The sequence below is a fragment of the Salminus brasiliensis genome, chromosome 2, assembly GCF_030463535.1.
Source record: "Salminus brasiliensis chromosome 2, fSalBra1.hap2, whole genome shotgun sequence".
NCBI classification, from domain to species: domain Eukaryota; kingdom Metazoa; phylum Chordata; class Actinopteri; order Characiformes; family Bryconidae; genus Salminus; species Salminus brasiliensis.
Window position 1 is genome coordinate 26987318 of NC_132879.1, and position 23486 is coordinate 27010803.

Below are 23486 nucleotides of genomic sequence, written 5' to 3' on the forward strand. Positions count from 1 at the left end.
CAGCCCCTAATGGACACTCTCCAGGTGGTGGTTAAAAAGCGCTCAGTTTGGACTCAGGGAGAAGAGGAGCAGCACAGGGTTATTACCATGACCAGAAAAGTCACAAAACGGGATTCAAAGAAATGGACTCTGGTAATAGGTGCTCTTAGCCTGTGTCAGTGTTGAGCTGACTACAGGGTCGCCACGTCCTTTTCTCTGAGGGGCGTGCCACACCAGCTATATTTTATAGTGTTGCATACTTTATAAGCACCAAAAATCGTCATGATTGTACACAAACTACAAGTAATAAAGTACTATAGTAATACAGTACGTTTAAATTAATATGGATCTAAGGATGAGAAAGTGATGAATTTGGCTCGTTTTGGACACAAAAGAAGCAGACACTATATACTATTAGACCAAAGGGAACTACAGTCATCCGAATCTGGCACAATTGTCAGTCAGGTTAATAAGACCGAATGGCAGAAATTGAGAAATATTAAAGAAATGTTGTTTGTTAAATGCTTCTCTATTTTTGTTGCAATCATGAGCTCCATCATGAATTGTATGTGTTCTTGTCAAGCAAGTTGGCGTCTCATAGTGCAGTTTGTTGCTACTGCATTGATTAAATGACACTTAAACATCTCACTTATAGTTTATTCATTGTTTTGAATAGCCAGTATCTCCCTGTCTGAGTGAAATTTAAGATTTGGCCCACCCACGGATGTTTTGTGCCCATCTCAAACAGACTCCATGGACCCACAGACCCACGGAAAGCGTCAGTTCACTTCGAGGGTGAAGCATACAATGAAATAATTCTTCAAAGTAAAGAAGGCTTAGTTTCAGTCTTTGGTTTTCACACAACAGCATGTTGTGCCTCAATGATCATGATGACTAAAGATATCTCCTAAATCAATACCAGCATAGTAGAGATTTTGCATACTATCACTGAGGAAATGAGGCCTGAAGCACAGGATACAGTTAGTTTAACCCGCTAGCCTTTGTTTCAAAAGATTTGTATTCGGCTTTCAAAAGATTTTCTGCAAACTTTGAATAAACACAAAAAGCTCTATGACTTTCTGTTGGTAAAGTTAGCACTGTGCAGATTAGCATTGTGATGCTAATGCTGTGGTTAATGTGTGTGTGTGTGGGGGTCATACAGTGAATCGCTGCTAAAATCAGTGACCTCAGCCCTTTCAGAGCCCACCATTCAACCCACTGCCTGCCTCATTCGAGCACAATCCGTAATCAATGGGCTTTTTCTCTCCCCTGAGCTTTAGGATGTGCTGACTCTCAGCACTGCCAGTGCTTTCGGCCCGCTGCTGCGCCATTGTTGCCGGCTGCAATTATCAGTACTGCAGAACTTTCTCTTCTCACCTATCAACATATCACAGAAGCAAACAAAAGGCCAAGATGAGTAACGACTTGTGGAACCCAGTGAATTTAAAATGGCAGAAGAAACAGTGGGACAGAGCTGTTAATTTGATCTATGGCAATGTCTCGCACCCAGTATTCATGTTGATGTATGGCTTTGAACGTGTAAGTAAATGCATTCATTTTCCAACTGAACAAATATTTGTTTTAGATGATATAAAGATGGTGGAAGGGCCACTACACGTGTCTGCTGTGTCTTTCCCCGCAGTTTAGCAGGTCGAGGCAGGTCTCCATGAGTCATCTACAGAAGATGTCAGACTATACAGCTTTGCATCCCATAACAGAATGCACACGGCGCAGGTGACCATGGCAACAGAAGAGAAGTGCGAGAAAGTACCCGAGAGAAGCACACCTGGTGCTCACTGTGACACTCTGTGGAAAAAGCACAGAAAATATTTATAGACCTAACCCCTCAGACTCTAAAGGACTTGTAGACTTCAGTACACATAACTTCAGTCCCTCACTCTGTATAACTTCAATTCCCCAAGCTACATAACTTCAGTCCCTCACTCTACATACCTTCAGTCCCTCACTCTACATAACTTCAGTCCCTCACTCTACATACCTTCAGTCCCTCACTCTACATACCTTCAGTCCCTCACTCTGTATAACTTCAGTTCCCCAAGCTACATAACTTCAGTCCCTCACTCTGTATAACTTCAGTTCCCCAAGCTACATAACTTCAGTCTCTCACTCTGTATAACTTCAGTTCCCCAAGCTACATAACTTCAGTCCCTCACCTTACATAACTTCAGTCCCTCACCTTACATAACTTCAGTCCCTCACTTATACATAACTTCAGTCCCTCACCTTACATAACTTCAGTCCCTCACTTATACATTACTTCAGTCCCTCACTTATACATAACTTCAGTCCCTCACTTATACATTACTTCAGTCCCTCACTTATACATTACTTCAGTCCCTCACATTACATAACTTCAGTCCCTCACTTATACATCACTTCAGTCCCTCACTTATACATTACTTCAGTCCCTCACTCTACATCACTTCAGTCCCTCACTCTACATCACTTCAGTCCCTCACTCTACATAACTTCAGTCCTTCACTCTACATAACTTCAGTCCCTAATGCTACATAACTTCAGTCCCTCACTTATACATTACTTCAGTCCCTCACTCTATATCACTTCAGTCCCTCACTCTACATAACTTTAGTCCCTCACTCTACATCACTTCAGTCCCTCACTCTACATAACTTCAGTCCTTCACTCTACATAACTTCAGTCCCTCACCTTACATAACTTCAGTCCCTCACTTATACATAACTTCAGTCCCTCACTCTACATCACTTCAGTCCCTCACTCTACATAACTTCAGTCCTTCACTCTACATAACTTCAGTCCCTCACCTTACATAACTTCAGTCCCTCACTTATACACAACTTCAGTCCCTCACTTATACATTACTTCAGTCCCTCACATTACATAACTTCAGTCCCTCACTTATACATTACTTCAGTCCCTCACTTATACATAACTTCAGTCCCTCACTTATACATTACTTCAGTCCCTCACATTACATAACTTCAGTCCCTCACTTATACATTACTTCAGTCCCTCACTCTATATCACTTCAGTCCCTCACTCTACATAACTTTAGTCCCTCACTCTACATACATTCAGTCCCTCACTCTACATAACTTCAGTCCCTCGCCTTAATTAACTTTAGTCCCTCTCCCTAAATAACTTCAGTCCCTCACTCTGCATAACTATTAAAATAGATTTTCTTTGCTAATCTGTTACATCTGTCTGACATTGTAGCTCCTTTGTGTATGCAACTGCCAACTCATGTAGCACTGACTTTACATTGGGTTAGGTCAGTAAGGAAATAAGCTGTGGCAGATGCACTTTTATTACCACCACCTCCTCATTCTTCTGCCAGCTCAAAGGGCTCCACTCTTTCCTAGAAGCCAGTCCCACCTGTTTCTCTCAGAGGTCGCTCTGGACGTGGTCTGAGTCCTGCTCCCACTTAACAACCAAATGCACAGTGCATCCCTAGTGCCAGAAAATGCAATTAAAGGCCATCCAAACCCTCTGAAGTTCTCGTATTGTAACAGAAGGCTCTCCTCCACACACTGCAGAGCTATACAGAACAGTGGAAGGCAGCATTCTCTCATTAGCCCTCAGCCATTTCTGTCCTGTATCTATTGTCCCTGACCTGCACAAATCAGACTCCCTGATGAAGTGGAGAAGAATAGAGAGCATGAGAAAGACAGAGTCAGAAAAGCAGTGTGAGAAAGAGAGGGAGACTCAGAAAGTGTGAGAAAAAGATGTGTGAGAGAAAATAGTAGTAAAAAGGAAAGAACAGATCTACACACACAAATCCCAACACACTGTCAGCAATTTCGGCGTGAAATGCAGCTGCAACTAACCAAAATAATCAGATCTCCAGGCTGAGAATCAGGGAGGCTCATGGCAACTCTAGCCACTCCTCAAGCCCATTCAAATCCTGCAGGTGAATACCAATCCTTTCCCCTCCACTGCTTTCAAAAAGCCCCAGCCATCCAATTTCAGACCCTGACCATACAAACAATACCTCTTTCAAACTGTGAGAAAATTAAATCGTGCTTTCTGCGGTCTGCGGGTGTGAGGGCCAATCAGTGACCTCCCAGCAGCAACACCTAATCAGATATAGGAGATTAGCCAGTATGGTTAATGAGACTCCCAGTCACCACACTGCTTCAGCTGTTGGGTAGATACATTAGAAAATGCCAAAATAATACTCAGTTAAAGAGGGTTAAGCCAGAAACATGAAGAATTTGATTTGACTCAGGTCTGAATCTTACCGGATCCATAACTTTGGCTGAACTTCTTCCACTCTGTGCTAGGAACGGGTATGGAAAAACGCCTGCTCTGAAGATTACATTTATTTGTGAGTGGTCTTCAGTAAACTCAGGATAAACTGCAAATTCAATACATGTCAAGCACCTAGATTACCTCAACCTAGTTAAGTAAAAAGTTCTTTGAACTCACATATTTGGTTGTGCAGCTCTAAAACATTAGCAAATGAGCTGCAGATGAAGTATTCTGTAAGATGTTTAGGCTGTGTAAAGAAAGGCCTTCCTATTCTCAGATGCATGAGGGTTGATGCATACTGCATCTGTGTCTGAGACAGAATGCAAATATAATTAAATATTCAGAACTATGTTTATATGTAGTGCAGCTTTACAGCTCTACGGTGGAACAGCGGTTTAACTGCCTGCTCATCAAGTGTAAGGAGATCATGTGTTCAAATCCCTTCAAGGGCTCAATTCAAGCTCCATTGTCAAAAGCCTCCCAGGAACTACAAAATACTTAATCAATTGCAGCAGCAGCTTTCGAGGCTCAACTCAATATGTACTGCTGACCAAACTGAGACGCAGAAATAAAAATCTGACTAAATTGGAAACGTCATGCAATCAGTTACTTTATCCTTTTGTGTTGGACTTCTTTTAAAGTGCCTACTATATATATATATATATATGCAGTAATAAATGAATAAATGTTCCATAGTTCTTTAATTGGTAACATACCGGATTGTGTAGCTTCTTTAATTGCTTCTTCACATTTGCACAAAAAAAAGTGCTGTAGTGCCTACAGCACTGTTCTTTAACAAGGCAGAAACAGAAGGTCCCTCTATGGCATTTTTTAAAGTGACATGATGTAAATGCTGAACTGATGAGAAAGTAAATGTTTCTAATGCCAGATTAGAAACAGCTATCTAACTAATTTGGTGAATTCTAAGACTGGACTGAAACTTACTTCAGTGCTCCACCTCATCAGTGATTGTAGAAAAAACAGGCATTCATATGTAAAGGGGTCCCATCCAGTCTATAGAGCACAGCAATCATTATTCACTGTGCACAGAGTAAACACATTCCCCTTTTGGTCTTTAACGTAACAGATCTCATTAATGAAAAGAAGGCCGGCTAAAACTGAACATCCCACTATGTAGAGCAGAGGCACTGTCATTTAATTCATAGATCTGCAGACAGAACTGTTAATAGACTTTTATTAGGCTTTCATGTCTCCTGAAGTTGTGAGTGTCCACATATAGATTTCCCAAGGCTGAAGTCAGAGGTGCACTGACCACAAGGCATTGTTTGTGTTCACTGGTCAATCCAGTGACCCTCTCTAATGTGCATCCTCTATCAGCCAATGAACCGTTCACCCGGCCATTTGAGATAATGGACATGTCAATGACTGTGGGTTCACTGACTGCCCAGTGGACACTGACCAGTACTCTGCAAGCACATGTGCGAAAGTAATGTTTTGATGGCTTTATGTCTTAAGAACCACTCACCAATTCTTGGTTTATGTAATCACTCACTACACAACAGACATTTTACAGAGCTGGTGACAGTACAGAAAAGGACCATTAAAGCTGGTTGTACAGACCTTTTTACAATATGTGGAGGTTCTGTAACCTTAAAAAAAGATTCCTCATGCTGGGCAATCTTTTCTTTTTAACAAAAGCAGTTATTTAAAGAACTGTTTATCAGAATGATCTTCAGGGAACCAAATGTGGTTCTTCAATCAGAGTCAGAGTGGTTACAGCAGGAAAAATCACAAACCCACATTCTCTTTCTGTTCACATCAGTAAGCCCTGTCCCAAAGGGTGCCTGAGGGTCTTCTTTCCTGTCCACACTTTGGAGGTGTGAACAACACCTTGACAACACCCATACAACATTCAGGCTCTGCACACACTTGTTTTTAGTATCCTTACTTTTAAGGGGGATGATGAATACTGAACATCTCAGATAACGTAACAGATAACTATGATAACACTGACTTTTCTCCCAATTCTAACAACAGTACATTATGTAGACATACACCATGCATGAGACTTTGGCAGCACTGGGCAGCTCCTTTAGTGACCGGCTGCTTCACCCCAAGTGTGTGAAGGAGCGGTATCGCAGGTCCTTCCTTCCTGCTGCCGTCAGACTCCACAACCAGCACTGCTCCCAGCGGACCACATACACACACATGTTCATGTTTAGGGAACAGAGATCCCTCAATGCAAAAATACTATGTGCAATACCCCCCCCCCCCCATGTGCAATTAAGAGTCATTTGCTGTTAATAATATTGTTATTGCTCTTTTAAATTCTTATTTATATTGTGTATATAGTGTAAATTATTTATCTAAATTTTTGTAACTGAGTGTCTTGCTATCCCTTTCTGCTGTGACACTGAGAATTTCCCCACTGCGGGACTAATAAAGGACTTATCTTATCTTATCTTATCTTACATGTCCAAATGTTTGTGGACACCCCATATAATGCATTCAGCTACCTTAAGTTGCACTCATTGCTGAATAAAATACACACACAGCTTTTCTGGTCCCTGTAGAGAAGTACTGCCATTAGAATAGGACTCTCTGGAGCAGATAATCATGAACCTACTGGCACCATGCCTAATGTCAGGCGTGGGCAAGAGGGGTATAAAGCCCCCCCAGCGATACGCTGTGGAGCAGTGGAACTGTGTTCTCTGGAATGATGCTTGATGCTCAATCCAATATTTTTGGGACAGGCTGGGGAGTTGGGGATGAGGTGGGGTGGTGGTCATCCAACATTCTGACCAAATCCCAAAGTCTAGTAGAAAGCCTTCCCAGGACAGTAGAGGCAGTTACTCCAAAAAAAGCAGGATCAACTCTTTTTTAATAACACTGATTTCAGAAGAAACAATGAATGAGCAGGTGTCCCAATACTTTTGACTATAAAGTATGAGATAAATAGAAAAATGTAAATGGGCTATCCACTATAAAGCCAAAGATTTAATCATGCAGAGACAGAGACACAGTTTTCATTAGCTTTCAGCATAATCCCACAACTAAGTGCTGATGATCGCGTGACAGGCAAAGGGCTGCAAAATGGCACTAAAAGCTCTGGCATGGACTCAAATTTGAGCAGTAAGTATGATGTTCCCTACAGGCCGTAATCCATCCTGCTCACTCTGTTAGGGAGGTCACCAGCAGCATGGCTTGAAAGATCTGTGTGTGTGGCTCTGCAGAAACTGGATGAAATGTTTAGAGAATGAGGTCAAATCTCCTGCTCGGCACTGGCTGTACTAATGTCATGGACAGAAATTCTACAAGAAGCATACAGAGATGAAGCAGACACAGCATATCAGAGAAGGTGTAATGAGCTGTTGCACAGATATATAAACAGTAGACAGCTTCATTACCCCTAGAAAGCAAAGGCCAGCATTTGACTGCTGAGATAGTGGGTCACGTCTTCAGAAAACTTACACAACATGCAACGGCCACAACATGTTGATGTATGCTAATAACTGTATGTGTAACGTCTAGACTGTAAACTGTCAATAAACAATGTAAACAACCAGAAACCTATTAAAAATTGGCATTCAACGTGATCACGTTCCTCGATGCAGTGCATAGGCAGCCTACAGTGTCCCAAGACTGAATCAAGTCTGGGGAGAATAGTGAGTGATTAAAAAATATGCCAGAGAACATCTCAGTATGTGTTTATCTCAGCAGACTGAGTCACTGTTTCCAAAGCACAATAAAGAATCCATTAGACAAAAAACTATGTCAAGGTCTGTCCTCTCGAACTGCTTTTTAATGCTTTCCTTTCCATTTATAGCCCCTTTGTGAGGATCAATTATCAAAGTGGCCTTCGCGGCGTAGCCCATGACCCATCGTACCACGCAGCACCAACAGTCTCCGTAAACGAAAGCCACCCGGCACTGACACTGTGATATCAGAATTTATCAGTAGAAACTCATTACTGCTATAATAATACATGCCATAAGATCAAATAAGGAAGGTGGGGGTCGAGTGATCCGGCCAAGTGTGAACGGTCAAGCGATTTCCAATTATACTGAACCTCAAGCGCTAAGCAGGATATTATGGAAGATCTGGGAATATACAGTACGACGTGTAAAGTGAAACGTGGGCTGTATGAAGAGGAGCTGAGCATAAAGAGCACATGATAAGATGAGTAAACTACCCAACGCCATCTGCTCTACACAGAACCGAGCCAAAAGAAGCAGTCTGCACAACCTTGGAAGTGATGTACAAGGACTGGGGCTACCTCTATTTCTCTCCCTCTCTCAAACCCACTCTCTCTGCAGGCCTGTCACTCTATGGGCTACCCTATTTCAAAGACATCACAGCCAAGTCCCTGGGCTTGTAGCTACATTTAAAGTTCATTGAGACATCCTGAGTTTATAAGCCATCCGCCTGGCTCCTCATGCCTTTCTTCATTCCTTCTGCTGCTGAGGGTTCACTCGTGTCCATGGTCCAGCTGGTTAATCGTATTGGCTTTTTCGCCTGCAGAGACAAACCTGCCCCCTCACCCCTTGATGCTAATCCACTCAATATGCACTGTATGCTATTATGACATGTATACACACTACATGATACTGAAACATAGAGCTGTAGAGTGGAACAATGTTATCCGAATCATTTCAGTTTCTACAGATTAATAGAAAAAAAAAACAAGCAGCATCAGACAAGATGTTTAGATTTGACCAATAACCAATCGATGCGTTCGTAGGTAATGCTACAATCTGCTGGACTAAAGTTTCTGCATTTTATTCATTCATTATTCATCTTCAGTGATTTTAGTAAAATATTCTACATTGGCACCAACCCAGACATCCTATATCAGTGCATCTCTTAAAAATAAAAAACTAGGTTTTTAAAACTTATTTTTAAGTAAAATAAATAACATTTACACCATTTTTACAGTTAACTTAAATGAACCTTACCAGCTAAGACATATTTGATTTTGGCTGGGCTAAAAGGAAAATGTGTACATTTGATACTTGCTAAACTGTCGCTTTAATGAGGAGTGAAAATGTGTCATCCTGATTGCACATGACATCTGTGGGCGTCCTCTGCATCATCCACACTTTTCAGATGAACCTAATTCATGTAATGTCCAGTAGAGTCAGTTGACTGTTGACAGTTGAATGGAGAAGGTGTACACATTGGATCAAGTCACTTTCTAATGCTGCCTGCTGCCTTTGTGAGATTTGTTGAAAGTAGCAAATATCCTGGTGTGAGTCTGTGCAGTAATGCCACTGGCCATTTAAATGCTAAACAGTCATGTATATTCATTTGTCATAACTATTTCAGAGGAAACAGACCTCGCTCCCATCCTCACCCCCACTGCTGACAAAACACACAAACAGAATACGATAACCAAAGGCAGTCAAGAAGGAGTGAGGTGCCGGTCAACAGAAACTTCAGAAGAACTCATTCTGCATGCTGGGCTCAGTTCCATTGTGCCTGATGTGTTTCAAACTGCCGAATCGGATGCAGCCTTTCATTATCTCTCTCTGTCTGTGTCGCACCCACAGACACACACAGGCGCTCATTTCATTGACTTTAACGACTCACAAAAGCAAGTGTTCAATGATCGCTGCTGCACAGGAGTATTGACCATTGTGCTCTAAAACACTCGGGGCAAGGCAATCGGTATCCAGAGGGCACAAGACAGAAATAAAAAGCCACAGCTAGTCGATAAGGTTTATACAGGACATAGTGCCAGCAGAGCCTCAATACTTCGCGTCAATTCAGTTCAATTCAGATTGATTTATATAGTGGGTTTCACAACGGATGTTGTCACAAAGCAGCTTTCCAGAGATCCAGGCCCAAGCCTCTTTTAAACAAGCCAACAGCAATCAGATCAAGAGGAAGAAACTTTGAGAGGAACCAAGACTCAGAAGAGGAACCCATCCTCCTCCGGTTGACTCCAGATAGCACAATAGATAACAAAAAAACTGTACAATAAATGAAATAATGGGGAACAATAATTAATGTTAGAGCAACAGTTTTCTCTATTTATCACATACACTTTATAGACAAAAGTATTGGGACACCTGATCATTCATTGTTTCTTCTGATAGCAATGTTATTAAAAAAGAGCTTCTGCTTTTGTACAATCCTGGGAAGGCTTTCTTCTGGATTCTGGAGCATTGCTATGAGGATTTGATTGCACCATTCAGCGACAAGCTAGGTGAGATCAGGGTGTTGGATGATCACCACCCTCCTCATCATCAATGTCACACAAATGAGTCATATTGCAGCCAGCCATCAACCAAGCAAATGCGTGTGCCATGGATGGCGGGCAAAAGCCAAATATTACTATGTGAGAACACTCACCAGTCTTGCCTTCTCTTCTGGCTCCAGATACTCACACCACAGCAGATCTCAGAATCCGACACCTGAAACAGCAAGGGAATACACATTCAACAAACACCCTCCTGATTTAGAATTAGATGTGTTGGCTGGCATTAACCAGCTTTTCCACTTTGAAATGAGCAGAGCTATCTCGCAGCTCACAGCTGAAAACAAGCTAATCAGTCAGGCCCACCACTGCAGGCCTGATAGTACCATGGAATGGATGAACACTGGCAGAGAGGATTCTTTTCTCCCTGTGGTCAAGCCACTACCGTCCATTATGGAAATGTCTGAAAGATCAGAGCTCACTGATTTACGGCAGCTGCTTAAAATGATAGCAACTGTCTTCAGCATACGATACCCAGAGCAATGCAGGAGACGACTTAAGAACACAATCGTATCTAAATCCGGCAAAGTGTAGCGCCTACAGGAAAGGCCAGTACATGAGAGTTAGGGATTGGCACCATCCTTGCAATGGAGAAAAAGATTATGCAGATTCTCTCTGTATCTCTCTCCCTCTCTCTCTTTCTGTACTTTAATATTCCTAGATCCCCAATGAAACCATCTTCTTACATTTTGTTTAATTAGTCTTCATTTGTATCTTACTGAAACAAGGGGACACACTCTGTGGAAGATCTAAGTGTCCATTAATTCTTTATATAAATTCAAGTGTTTATAAGCTTTTGTATGTAATGGGAAAAAAATATGTTAGTCTATTTAAATATTATAGCAAAACACCATTTTTAAGATTTCAAGCCACAATCAAGCGTTAAAGCATAAACTACCAGCCCACTACTGAAGAAAGAGGTTTGGGCATATTCATATTCATAATTATTCATAAAACATTCCTAAATATTCACAGAAGTGTGGTATAAAAAGCCTCTTAACGCTTGTCTGAATAGATCCTTTTAAACAGTAGAAATCCAAGCCATAGCAAATGTGACACGTCCCTAAACTAATACATTAAGAAGTAACCCCAGAGAACTCATTAAGCCTACATTCCTAACCTTTGGGGAAGCCATTAAATAACAGGTGGAAAATGGAAATGTGGTGGAAAACAGCAGACCGTCTGCTGTGACTTTCCAATCTTTACACTCCTCTCCCTGGATGCTGAAGGCTGGCAGCTGGTTGTTCTGTCTGAAAGCTGCTCTGGGCTCGCTAAAATAAAGCGTGGGTCTCTAAGCATCCCCATCAGTGAGGGCCTTCTAGCCAGGCAGGGAGAGAGAGAGAGTCTTGGAATAAAAAAAAGGCAAAACTGAGGTCCTCCACAATGCTGAAAGTCTGTCACTGTGAGCAGTCAATGACAATTCAATCCACTTCAGAGATGTGCACATTTAACAAGGTGAACTGAGCCAGAGATGAGCTAGAGCTATCGATTTGCAGCTTGATTATTAGGACTACAAGTCAGAAACCTGTCCACATTCGCATCAGTATCCACCTCTATCCTAGAACAAGGGCCTTGAGCTTCTGTTCAAGCTTCTGTTCTCCATAATTCTTCCCAAAACCCAACAAAAGAAGGTGTAATGAGATTCATGACAAAATCCTTTACGGTAATTTTAGGCTAATGAATGACTCGCAGGCCACTGCTCCACAGACAGCTCTCAGAATAGAAAGTTATTAATTGAAGAATAGGAACAAAATTAGATCCAGCATGCAGCACATCAGCTCATTAGTTCTCTCGTATTAGGAAGCCCTCATGCAATTTGTATGACCTGCCTTGGCTAATGCGAAGTGACAAAAACTCGAAAAGTCAAAAATACTGTAAGTTCAGCATAAACTAGAGCACCCACCACTGTCAGCAGCACCACGCTGTAAGTCCTTCAGGCTAAATCAGTGGAGTATGTCCAGAGAAAGATTGTGGAGCTATTACCTTTTTTAATGTAGCGGTGGCGTGGAACTCCTCTCTTTGGCCTGCAATCGTCACATTAACCCCATAGACTCCAGTGATCGTCCCAATGCAAGAGGCAAGCACTGTGCTTCCATCCACTGTGTGTGGTGTATGCACACTGAGTGAGCGAGCCTGTGTGTCGTACACACACTCCCAGGCCTAACCCCCGCCCTCCCTCCGCTGTGCTCTCACAGCGGGATTAAAACAATCTTTTGTCTTGGCACAATAGGGGTTAAACATTTCCTGGTGTCATGTGAACGCAAGCATAGTTCCTCTAACTTTTACAGGACAAAATTTAATGAAGCCACATATTTTTATATTTTGCAACATGCTTTCTGGGACACTTCTTCCATAGTGTCATTTTTCATCTGAGCAATTTCTGTGAGTTTTTTGTTCTGCTGGAAAAAACGTGCTGAAAAAAGAATGTAGTAGAAAGCAGATACTGCCAGTACAAGAAGCACAGAGGCAACCGGAACCTGAAGCACCTGTAGATGAATGTGCGTCCAGTGGCCAGGCCGTCACATCATTTTCCGACGAAGGAGAACAGTGAAAGTTACCAGCAGGTCACAACACTGCTAACAAGTTGAGGAAGTGCCTCAGGCTACAGAATAGACTTCCTTTTCTATCAGGGTCTGCCACAATGACCCTGGAGACCCAGCCCATCTCAGAGCGCCCAGCCAATGCTGCAGGGAACCCATCCCTGCGGTTTATTGCCAATTTCTCTTCAGTATTATTGCAGCCATTAAGAGAACTGATTTGAAAAAAGCCTTTTGACGTCCGTTAGCTATGGTTGCGCGGAGCAACAATGGAGGGCGATCTCTCTTTGAAAGTGTCTCTATTCTCCCTGCCTGGCCCGGGATAATACCGCCCTTTACAAAAGCGCACAAACCCTGAAACATAATCCTGTTCAAAGCACATTGTCCATCACCTAGCACAATGAACGGGGCTCCAAATAACCAGACCCTGTAGCCTTGTTTTTTTTTTATACAACTCACTATGGCCTCCACCAGCTCATGTTTGGTACAGCTATATTGAAATGGTAGGCGTTTTGGCTTCAGGCTCACATTGCCTTCTCAGCCTAGCACTATGCACAAGAAACTGCTCTGAGATTAGCCCATGCGGATGTACAGACGCAGCCAAAGCCAAGCTACAGAGCTCTAAATTCATGATCACTGTTCAATAATCAAATTTATCAAGTTGCATTACGATGCTATAAAACCAACGGCGAGAACGCAGCAGACAATTATCCACAGAAAAACAAACAAACAAGCCAGATTGAATTAGGTCATAATGAGCCCGGCGCTAATCTTCGCCTCACATCACGCCTCATTAAACCTCACAGCGGCTCTTTATTTGAGAAATATTCATTCGGCAGAAAGTGCTGAATGCGTTACTGACGTTTCTGACAGTGGTGGTGGCGAGAAGATGGATCGCGTGTAAGGTGTGGAGGCAGTAATGAGCAGTGTGAGCAGGAGGCCTCGCTCAGTGAGAGAGCCAGGGTGACTGAGCAGATCTGAAGGGCATTACTGTGGCACACACTGGCTGCACGAGTGAATGGAGAGTTGAGGGAAAATGTGCTGAGGTTCTTTTGCCCCTGTATTGCCCACTGGGAGAGGTGTAAGGCCGGACAACATGCAGTTCCACTGAGGCAGATTGTATAGGGTGAACTATGCCTGTGTGTGAAAAGAATTTGGCTATTTTACAGTCTTAACTTTCAATGGAAGTCGATGAAGAAAGTCATTTAGAGGTATTTCTGTTGGCCCACTCATCATGAAGTTCTGACACACTGTACAGGTCAGCTTATCCAGAAAGTGCTGTTTATTGTTTTTAGTTACGAGGGCTAAGATTAAGGTTTTTATTGTACATAAGTAGTTATATACATGAGATCCTACATGCCGACATTGTATTATAACGTGAGTGTGTGTATGTATGTGTGTGGTTTTGTGTGTGTGTAAGTGCTCTCCATTTTTCCTGTCTCAGAGGTGCAGCTCCTATGGCGGGGTCCCCATTCAGACTCATGAATGGAGCTGCTGTCTGATTGGCTGAGAGACAGAACAAGAGTTTGAATGCTCTCAAGTGTGCTGGAGTGGGCTACCGAGGGGGCCATAACTCTCGCAAGTTTTACTCTCGCCCGTCCGCGCCTACAAAAGCAGCTCTCAGCACAGATTGTTGTTTTTCTGTTGTGCGGTTGTCATGGCATACAAACAGCGCACGGTTTGTACAAACACGGCTAATATCCATTAAAGGACCATCGCTCATAGTTCTCTTCTGTCGGGAAGTGCCAGATGTCTGCTCAAAGGCAGCCGTCTATTCGTTCCAGCCACATCAGTGAAAGCCTTCCGATGAATGAACCTTGTAATGTATTAAACGTGTCTATTTGTATTTACTGACTGCCAGTGGGTAGTCATACATCTAACACACTGCCCTTTAACCATCGATTATACCACAGGATTATGTCTTTTTATAAGGCCGTATTTTAGAGGAGTGCTTCAGCTCACAAATGTTATTAAATTTGACTCCGGGCTGAGTAATGTGGGTTAATTTGAAAGGGACTTGGGGAGTTAATATCAATGTTCCCTTTATCCTGATGATTATAGATATATCAGACGTGGTGTATTGCACTCCAGCAGCATTTGGGCCAGAGGAAATATGGATGTGTTACACATTTTCTATTAAAAACAGAACGAATTATAGTCTCATAAAGAAACAGTATATTAATCTGGCCACCTACAAGCTACACCAGGAGAATGGTAGAGGTCTTAAAAGATAGTTACACAAATTACAAGCAAAATCTCAAAGAAAGGACATGGAGGTCAACCAAGCCCCTTTTTAGCTTTTAAATCGAAACACTTAGTTTTGCCCACCCTCTTCTCTTCCTAACTTCCCTCACACACACACACAAGAGGACACAAAGGAGAAAGGGCCAGACTGGTTTCCATAGCTATGAGTGGGTCATTTACCAGATCTGGGACTTTAAATGACAGAGAAAAAGAGAGCGAGTAAGAGAGAGAGAGAGAGAGACAGAGAGAGAGCCCAAAGAGTTTGCATGTCCTTGGAATTGTGGGTTTACCACCCACAGCATGATCTTTCAAAGGGTGAAGAGCCTGAATCTATCTGTCCTGTATTTCATCTGAAACTCAGGCACTATGTTAAGAATATTTCAAACCAAGCTGCTCATTTTTCTTTAAAGGACCTATATTCTACATTGTCCATGTATCTTATTTTTCTCTTGAAATTCACTCAAAATGTGTGTAATTTTAAACTAGACAGAATTTCCTAACTTCACTTTATCACGTAAAACCAACACGGCTGTTTTTGTGCCTGATATATGTAAAGTAACTTTGTTCTGATAGGCTTCTCTGCACTGTGGCTCATTCAAAAAGTGGTCTGTGCTAGGAAGATCCTACGTCTCTTTTTACCTTGGCCGCCCACTCATCTGGGCCGTCATCTTAGAAGACCGCTGGGGTCCCCTTTACCTGCGTCAGACCAGCTACCACCCACCAGACTTACTACCATGCTCCCCTACCACGCAGGTCAGACCAGCTGCGCACCCTCCTGCTACTGCTACCTTTCCACCATTAACCATCATTACTCTCGTTACTCTTACCATCACTACTATGATTATATGAAGTTATACTATATTAGGATTGTTATATTATGACCCTAAGATTATGTTGCACACATGTGCAGTAGAACAGTCTTATGTGATGGTTTGATAACTTAACAATAATCTATAAATAGTTCTGACCAGAGGAGGATGGGTCGGGTCCCTCCCAAGGTTTCTTCCTAAAGCTCTGAGGGAGTTTTTCTTTGCCACTCTCCTTGGCCTCACCTATGGCTATGATTCACTGGGGGTCTTAGGTTTTCATGAGGTCTTACTGACCTCATGACTTACTGACTTACGTTATCTGTAAAGCTGCTTTGTGACAACAGCAATTGTAAAAAGCACTATACAAATAAATTTGATTTGATACTTCCCACTTGTGTCAAGAATTGGAGAACGAAGTGAAGAATTACAAGCATTCGAGTGCCTTGTTGTCGAAACAACATAAAAATGGCTGATGCAACGTCAGCTAATGTAGTGTTTATAACCTGCACCGCACTAACAGGTTGGTCCGTTTTCTATGGATAGAATGCAAAATAACATAGCCGGTCACTGGTCAATCAGCCGGTCTGCAGCGTTTAACAGAGTGCTCTCGGGTCTTCAGCATTCCACAAAAACATTTTTTTATAGGGCTTCGTTCAGCACAGCCAACAGGAGGGCAGTTAACACGTCTGGAACTCCCTCTAACATAGGTCGAAAAGCATCAAGCAAACATTCAAGGCATTTGTCTGAGCCTGCATGTCTGTTGCATCCTGCTGTTTTCTGCTGCCACTGTTTAATTTGGAATTGCCCAGTTATGTGTTAAAAAAAACTTGAGTTTTACACAATATGAACCCTTTAGATATACTATATTCCATGGTAACAAGCATAAGATATCAATCAAATCCTAAAAACAACAGTTCTTGAAATGTTCTTTACTTGAAAGCTGTTAATAGGTGTAGAACCTTTATTTTGTGAAGGAGACCTAAACAATTGAAATGTTCTTCACATACATTGTAATTTAAAAACCATATTGGGTTCATTCAGTCCACCGTTCTTTATAGATCCAACAGCAGCTCTTCTATACCATGACTTTTGGCCCTTTTATTTTGCATAGGCAAGCACTTCACTAGATCAGCAACATCGTACACACATCCAGACACAGGTAGGGGGGATCCAGAGCCTTTTATGTGAAAGTAAACAAACAGCCCAATGCCACAGAAACCTGGTGCCGTGCCAAAAAACGTCAGATGTGTATTCAGATGGTAATGCCACGGGAGACTTCAATGGCATGAGGAGCCTCTTCAGGGGCCAAGTGATGCTCTTTGATCCGTCTTTGCTTCAGAGAAAGAATCTTATTCTAAGCTCATTTATGTGGTGAAATGCGACAACCGAATGGATCGGTGTTGTGTTCCATTCCCCCCATTCTCTGCATTCTGCAGCTGATTCCAGCTCATTCATTCAGTTTCACCTCACCAGTATCTAGCAGGGTTTCATTCACTTCTGACTCTTAAGACTGGACTGGAAAAAGCCAGGTGGTACAGAAGCAACCGTTCCCTGTTTGTTTGGACAGCAACAACATATATCATGTCAGTAAGGATTGTATGAATGAGCGTTGCCTGGAAATAGATCGGCACATGCAGTATGACAGGAAGTTTGCTGGTAGAAGCTAATAAAAACCATCATTCCAAAAAGCCTCCTACTATTCAACACACCTGTATATTGTAACAGACAGCATACAGCCTAAATGTGTGTAACATGCTTCCCTTCATGTGTTAGACTGGGGTTCAATTGTCTGCCTAGGCATGCACACCATGCTGTCCCAATAATGGTTCTTGGGTAATAGCCCCAATGCTACATTCACCTGCCTCTATAACATGATCTGTAAAACTGTAGATTAAACTCGGATAACAGTGTCTATGCCTTATATGTAAATTCATGGGATGGTCCAAACAATAACACCACAAATCAGCTGCACTATAAATAACTATGACTATAAAAAAATAAATAACTATATCTGAGAGCACTACAACGATGTATCTGTAATCATGTCCTGAATGCTTCCCAGGTAGACTATAGCAATAGGTCATTTGCTTATGTTGTGAAAATTGCTTATGTTATGAAATATAGGAAGCCCATCCTCCACCCAATCGAACGTTCTTCAAACTTCTTCCTGTGTTCACAGGTTCTTGCAACCTGTGATCACCACGTCACAGTCAGGTGTCTCAGTCCTAGCTCCACTTATCAGAAGAGGTCTGTCCTTCTACCTCAAAGCAGAAACCACCATCTGAACTCCTGACCAGAGTTCTCCCCATTCTCCTACAGTCCCCTCCCATATTGTCCTACACTGATGGCATAGTCTGAACTCACAAAATGGGAATTGTAGAATTGTCAGTAATTGACCACTGTATTCCCCATCGCTAATGTATAATACAATAATCTCATGCTACTTCTGCCTACTGTCTGAATCAAAGCCTTCCTTACATAGTTTTACTGCTTGTTTATGGGGGATTCTCTGTTGTGTCCCTCAGACTTGAGCTCTTTAAACAAATATTATTCCCCCGTGCGACAAGGCAAGCTCTCATTTATGCATGCACATGAATTGAATGACACAGATTACCGCACACAGAATGATCTTTATTGGATTTTCGTGAAGAGGCAAACGCACTGCACAATTCTCTCCGGTCGCTCAAAGGCCCAGTTGACAGGAGCATGATTTAATAAGCCTCTCCGCTGAGAGAGCAGTATGTACAGACAGAGCCAGCAGGCCTTACACAGAAGAGATGCCCAAGGAGAGAAAGACACAGAGGTTTCAGTTAAAACAGAGCTTGAACTAGCCTTTGCTTATGAGGGACAGACCACCAGCCTATTATAGTGCACAAATAAACAATTATATCGTTGGAGGATGAAAAAGACACACACACACACATAAAAACACACACAGTCCTCATACTGAATGATAATGAGGATAAAGACTAGTTGTGCCTTTGATGTAGACCAAATGTCCACAGAAACATGCAAACAACACACGCGCGCAATATATAGGACACATCGATTAGCGTCACTGGCCTGGAAAATGCATTCACACTCTACAGCCATAATGGCTATGGATAAAACAATTGATCAGCTACAGTTTGGAATCAGATGATTTCTGCTGTTAAATGTGCAGTCGGAGATGAGACAGTTTTTTTTACATCTGGCCGATCAAGGGGAAGCCATCTGTGGTGCAAATTATGTGAGCCATATTTTGCTACATGCACTCCAGTGAGAACCTGTCATCAACCTGGCTGTGCTTTTTAATATCCGATCCAGACAAGAAGATCAAAAACAACATTTGCAATGTAAATGTAATGTCTCTTGTGGAGGACGGAAAACAAGGAATTTTAATAGGACTAACCTGATTCCACATTGATGGCTAGGGCTGAGCAATATGACCTTATTTAGCATTACTGTGATGAATTATATCACATCACGCCACACTCTGACCAACTGCATGCTTCACTACAAAGAGAGCCTGCTACACAGGACTCAGTGTAACCTACTGTGTGAAAGACTGAGAAGAAGTATTTTGACATAGTGACTGTTGGGAGACTCAACAATGCCCATTCACACTGTTCTCATCTGTTCCCCCCATTAACTCACTCTTGAATCTTCTTCCATTTTCACACTGTACTGGTATAATCTCCTCGTTCACACTGTTCCATAAAGTTCTAGAATATACTTTCACCCATTCACACTGTTCTAGAATGTTTCCCCCATTCATACTACTACCCTTTCTTCTCCATTTACACTGTTCTAAAACATGACCCCTTATTCCTGTTATCCTGTTCTGGCTCGTTCTTCCTTATTCACACTGTTCTACCACATTCTCCACAATCATATTGTTCTTGGCTTTTCTCCCCATTCTCTCTCTTGTAGAACATCCTCCTTTATTTACACAGTTCTAGACCCATTTCCAGAGTCTTTCTATTTTGGAGCATGCTACTTCATTCACACAGTTCTAGAATCAGCTCTCCATTCACTCTATTCTAGAACATACTCCTTCATTCACACAATTCTAGAACCGTCTCCACATTCTCTCTATTCTCCAACATACTTCTTAATATACAAAGTTCTAGACTCATTTCCCCATTCTCTCTATTCTAGAATATACTCCTTAATGCACACAGTTCTAGAATCTTCTCCCCACCCTCTCATTTCTCCATTCTCTCTATTCTAGAACATACTCCTTAATACACAAAGTTCTAGACTCATTTCCTCATTCTCTCTATTCTAGAACACACTCCTTAATACACAAAGTTCTAGACTCATTTCCTCATTCTCTCTATTCTACAACACACTCCTTAATACACAAAGTTCTAGACTCATTTCCTCATTCTCTCTATTCTAGAACACACTCCTTAATACACACAGTTTTAGACTCATTTCCTCATTCTCTCTATTCTAGAACACACTCCTTAATACACAAAGTTCTAGACTCATTTCCTCATTCTCTCTATTCTAGAACACACTCCTTAATACACACAGTTTTAGACTCATTTCCTCATTCTCTCTATTCTAGAACACACTCCTTAATACACAAAGTTCTAGACTCATTTCCTCATTCTCTCTATTCTAGAACATACTCCTTCATTCACACAGTTCTAGAATCGTCTCTCCATTCTCTCTATTCTAGAACATACTCCTTAATACACACAGTTCTAGACTTATTTCCCCATACTCTCTATTCTAGAACATACTCCTTCATTTACACAGTTCCAGAATCGTCTCTCCATTCCCTCTATTCTCCAACATACTCCTTCATTCACACAGTTCTAGAATCATCTCTCCATTCTCTCTATTCTAGAACATACTCCTTCATTCACACAGTTCTAGAATCGTCTCTCCATTCTCTCTATTCTAGAACACACTCCTTCATATTCTGTTATTAAGTCAGCAACCACACTACACTGACCAGACTGGTATCAGCTAATGCAGCTCACAGAGAACCAGAAATTAAATCTGTCTCAGAAAAATGTTGATCTGCCCTTAATAATCTTTCTGTCTGGCACATTATTAGCATTTAAGCAGCAGCAGCAGTAGCAGCTCAGTATGACAGTTCAGTCAGAGAGGGGGCAACAAGTCAACGTGAGGAAGAGCACTGTGAATAATGAACAGTCCAGTTACCCTCACCCAGTGCCAAAGCCATTAGATGTGTGGGGCAATGTGACTGTGGATTTGTAAATCAAGGACATTAATGTGTCGTGCACACACACACACACACACACACACACACACATCCACCACACACCCTTCCCTCAGGCTGTCACATAGTGTAGCTCCCCAGAGCTGTGAACTTTTCAGCAGTAAATCTCCCACAAGAGACCGTCCAGGCCCTTCTGCAGCTGCCCACACGCTGCGCTTTCTGAGAGGACACTGTAACCGTCCCCAAGGGAGAGACAGCTACACTTCCATTCAAAAGACTGGAACTACATGTTTTTGGAAGTTATACAGAGACAGAAAATACACTGTAATCACCTATTTAGAACAATATTGGTTATCTGCCATGACATTTGATCACGACTTCTGAGGCAGTACGAGGCACTGGGTACAGAAGGATGATGATATGTTCATATTATGTAACAATTCATTCATCCATTCATGTTTCTATTCATTTTATGGGGTCTAAGTATGTTGACATGCACACAATAACCTGATTAAAGCAGCATTATGTAGAATTTTAATATTAAAACAGCAGCTTCAAAATCATGTTGATACTCCACTGGCCTGTTATAAGGAGAGCAGCATCACTATCTTTGCTACTTCAGGCTCTGCACGCTGCTACTGCACTATGGAACATTGCCAAGGCCGGCAGGATCACACACAGGAACTTCATAACACTGCGTAACCCGAGTCACCATGTCAGTCCACTTGCTTTTTTGACTTCAGATGTCGGTTCTGTGTCTCTTCAGAGATACAGATGTAGGGGAAGCCCAGGAGCAAGAAATAACAATTGTTTCACAATGCTGCTTTAATCCAAGGCATTTTAAACGCTTACATGCATTCTGCCTTAACCATGGCATGTAAAGCACCGTTCATATGCAACTTCTTACTGTTTGAATTTTGTGTTTATTTTCCTGTTCCTTTTCATAGAACTGAAGTAAATGTCTGTGTTCACACAGTCCTGCTAAAACTGGCAAGGATCACATTTTAATTACACTAAACTCGGTCATACATGACAATCAAACTGAGCTCATATGATCATTTCTTAGTAAGATTACCTTTCAGACTAGTACAGATGATTGCTATGCATTGAAACACTGTTAATGGCACAAATGATGCTGGAGCCTTATAAAGCCAGTGACAGGCCTACAGCTCCCAGTGGTCTAATAACAGCACTGTGCTATTGATCTATTCACAGCAGAAATAATGGCCTGCACATGTACACACGTAAACACACACACATGCACAAGCAATCGCATGTGCAAGCAGGACAGAACAAAAAGCACACCTGCAGGAACACAGCGAATTCAGACACACCCAAAGCCTTGTCCAGCTCCCTCCTCTACGCCTCTCCCTCTCTGTGTTTGAGATCAAGGCCAGACGTGTTTCACCCACGCTGTTCATTATCCCTGTCAGCATGAGAGATCGTGAACAGCCAGCACAAGCAGATGAGCTGCCACCTTTACTGCAGCCTACAGATGCTTACAAAGGCCCGGGAGGGCTATTATGTTTTCTCATTCCTCCACGTACTGTATAGAAATGAATATACAGGCATGTGTGTGGCGGTAATGTACTAACAATGTGGCAAATACACCTTGCCCTTCAAAGTTTGGGGGGCATATGGCTTTACGACATGTTTTTAATACAAATTAGCTTTTTATTAACACTGAAGCATGTGTGAGAACTAAGACAGTGAAAGTACACACAGCCACACAAGTAATGGCTGAACATAAAGGTATTGCTATAGCTTAAAGATATGTTTGATTAGGGCTTTAAAATCACAGCTATAGTACACCCTAAGACTTACTGTCCTGTTACATATTCATCATAGCTATATATTTACAGTCCTTGTATTCATAGTTATGGAACACGTTTGCTTTGCACTCTGTTCTGTTTTTCTACTGTTTGGTAGATGCTAATTGTATTCCATTGCCTTGTTCTTGAACTGAGAATGAATGTACTCATCTATTCATCTATCTATTAGCTGAATTGTTATTTAGTTGGAGAAATATGGAATAAGCAAGTATAAGCTTGGGTACCATCAATATTTGAACCGATATCGAAGCAGTACTTTGTCTCAGTAATTTACTAATTACTGAATTATAATGAATAATATAAATTACTGATATCGTCAGTACTTAAAGAACACAGATCAACTGCACATTTCATTACGGAGAGTGTAATTAGTCCTGTTTAATTTGATGGAGCAGAAAAAATACTTAATAAAATTCACTTGACTTAGTATGAGAC

At 41.8% G+C, this 23486-nt stretch overlaps 1 protein-coding gene across 16 annotated transcripts in view; it reads right to left on the reverse strand.

Annotated features, from left to right (window-relative positions):
* The window catches only part of LOC140549000 (neuronal cell adhesion molecule-like), a 104152-nt gene that overhangs the window by 46583 nt on the left and 34083 nt on the right, over positions 1-23486 (reverse strand). For 14 of the 16 annotated variants that reach the window (XM_072672195.1, XM_072672202.1, XM_072672196.1 and 11 more), the window contains exon 2: positions 10546-10607. The gene's annotated coding sequence lies outside the window, so the exon portion shown is untranslated. Of the gene's footprint in view, positions 1-10545; positions 10608-12433; positions 12537-23486 lie in introns of those variants that run through there. The other 2 variants (XM_072672189.1, XM_072672201.1) reach the window with 2 other exon arrangements.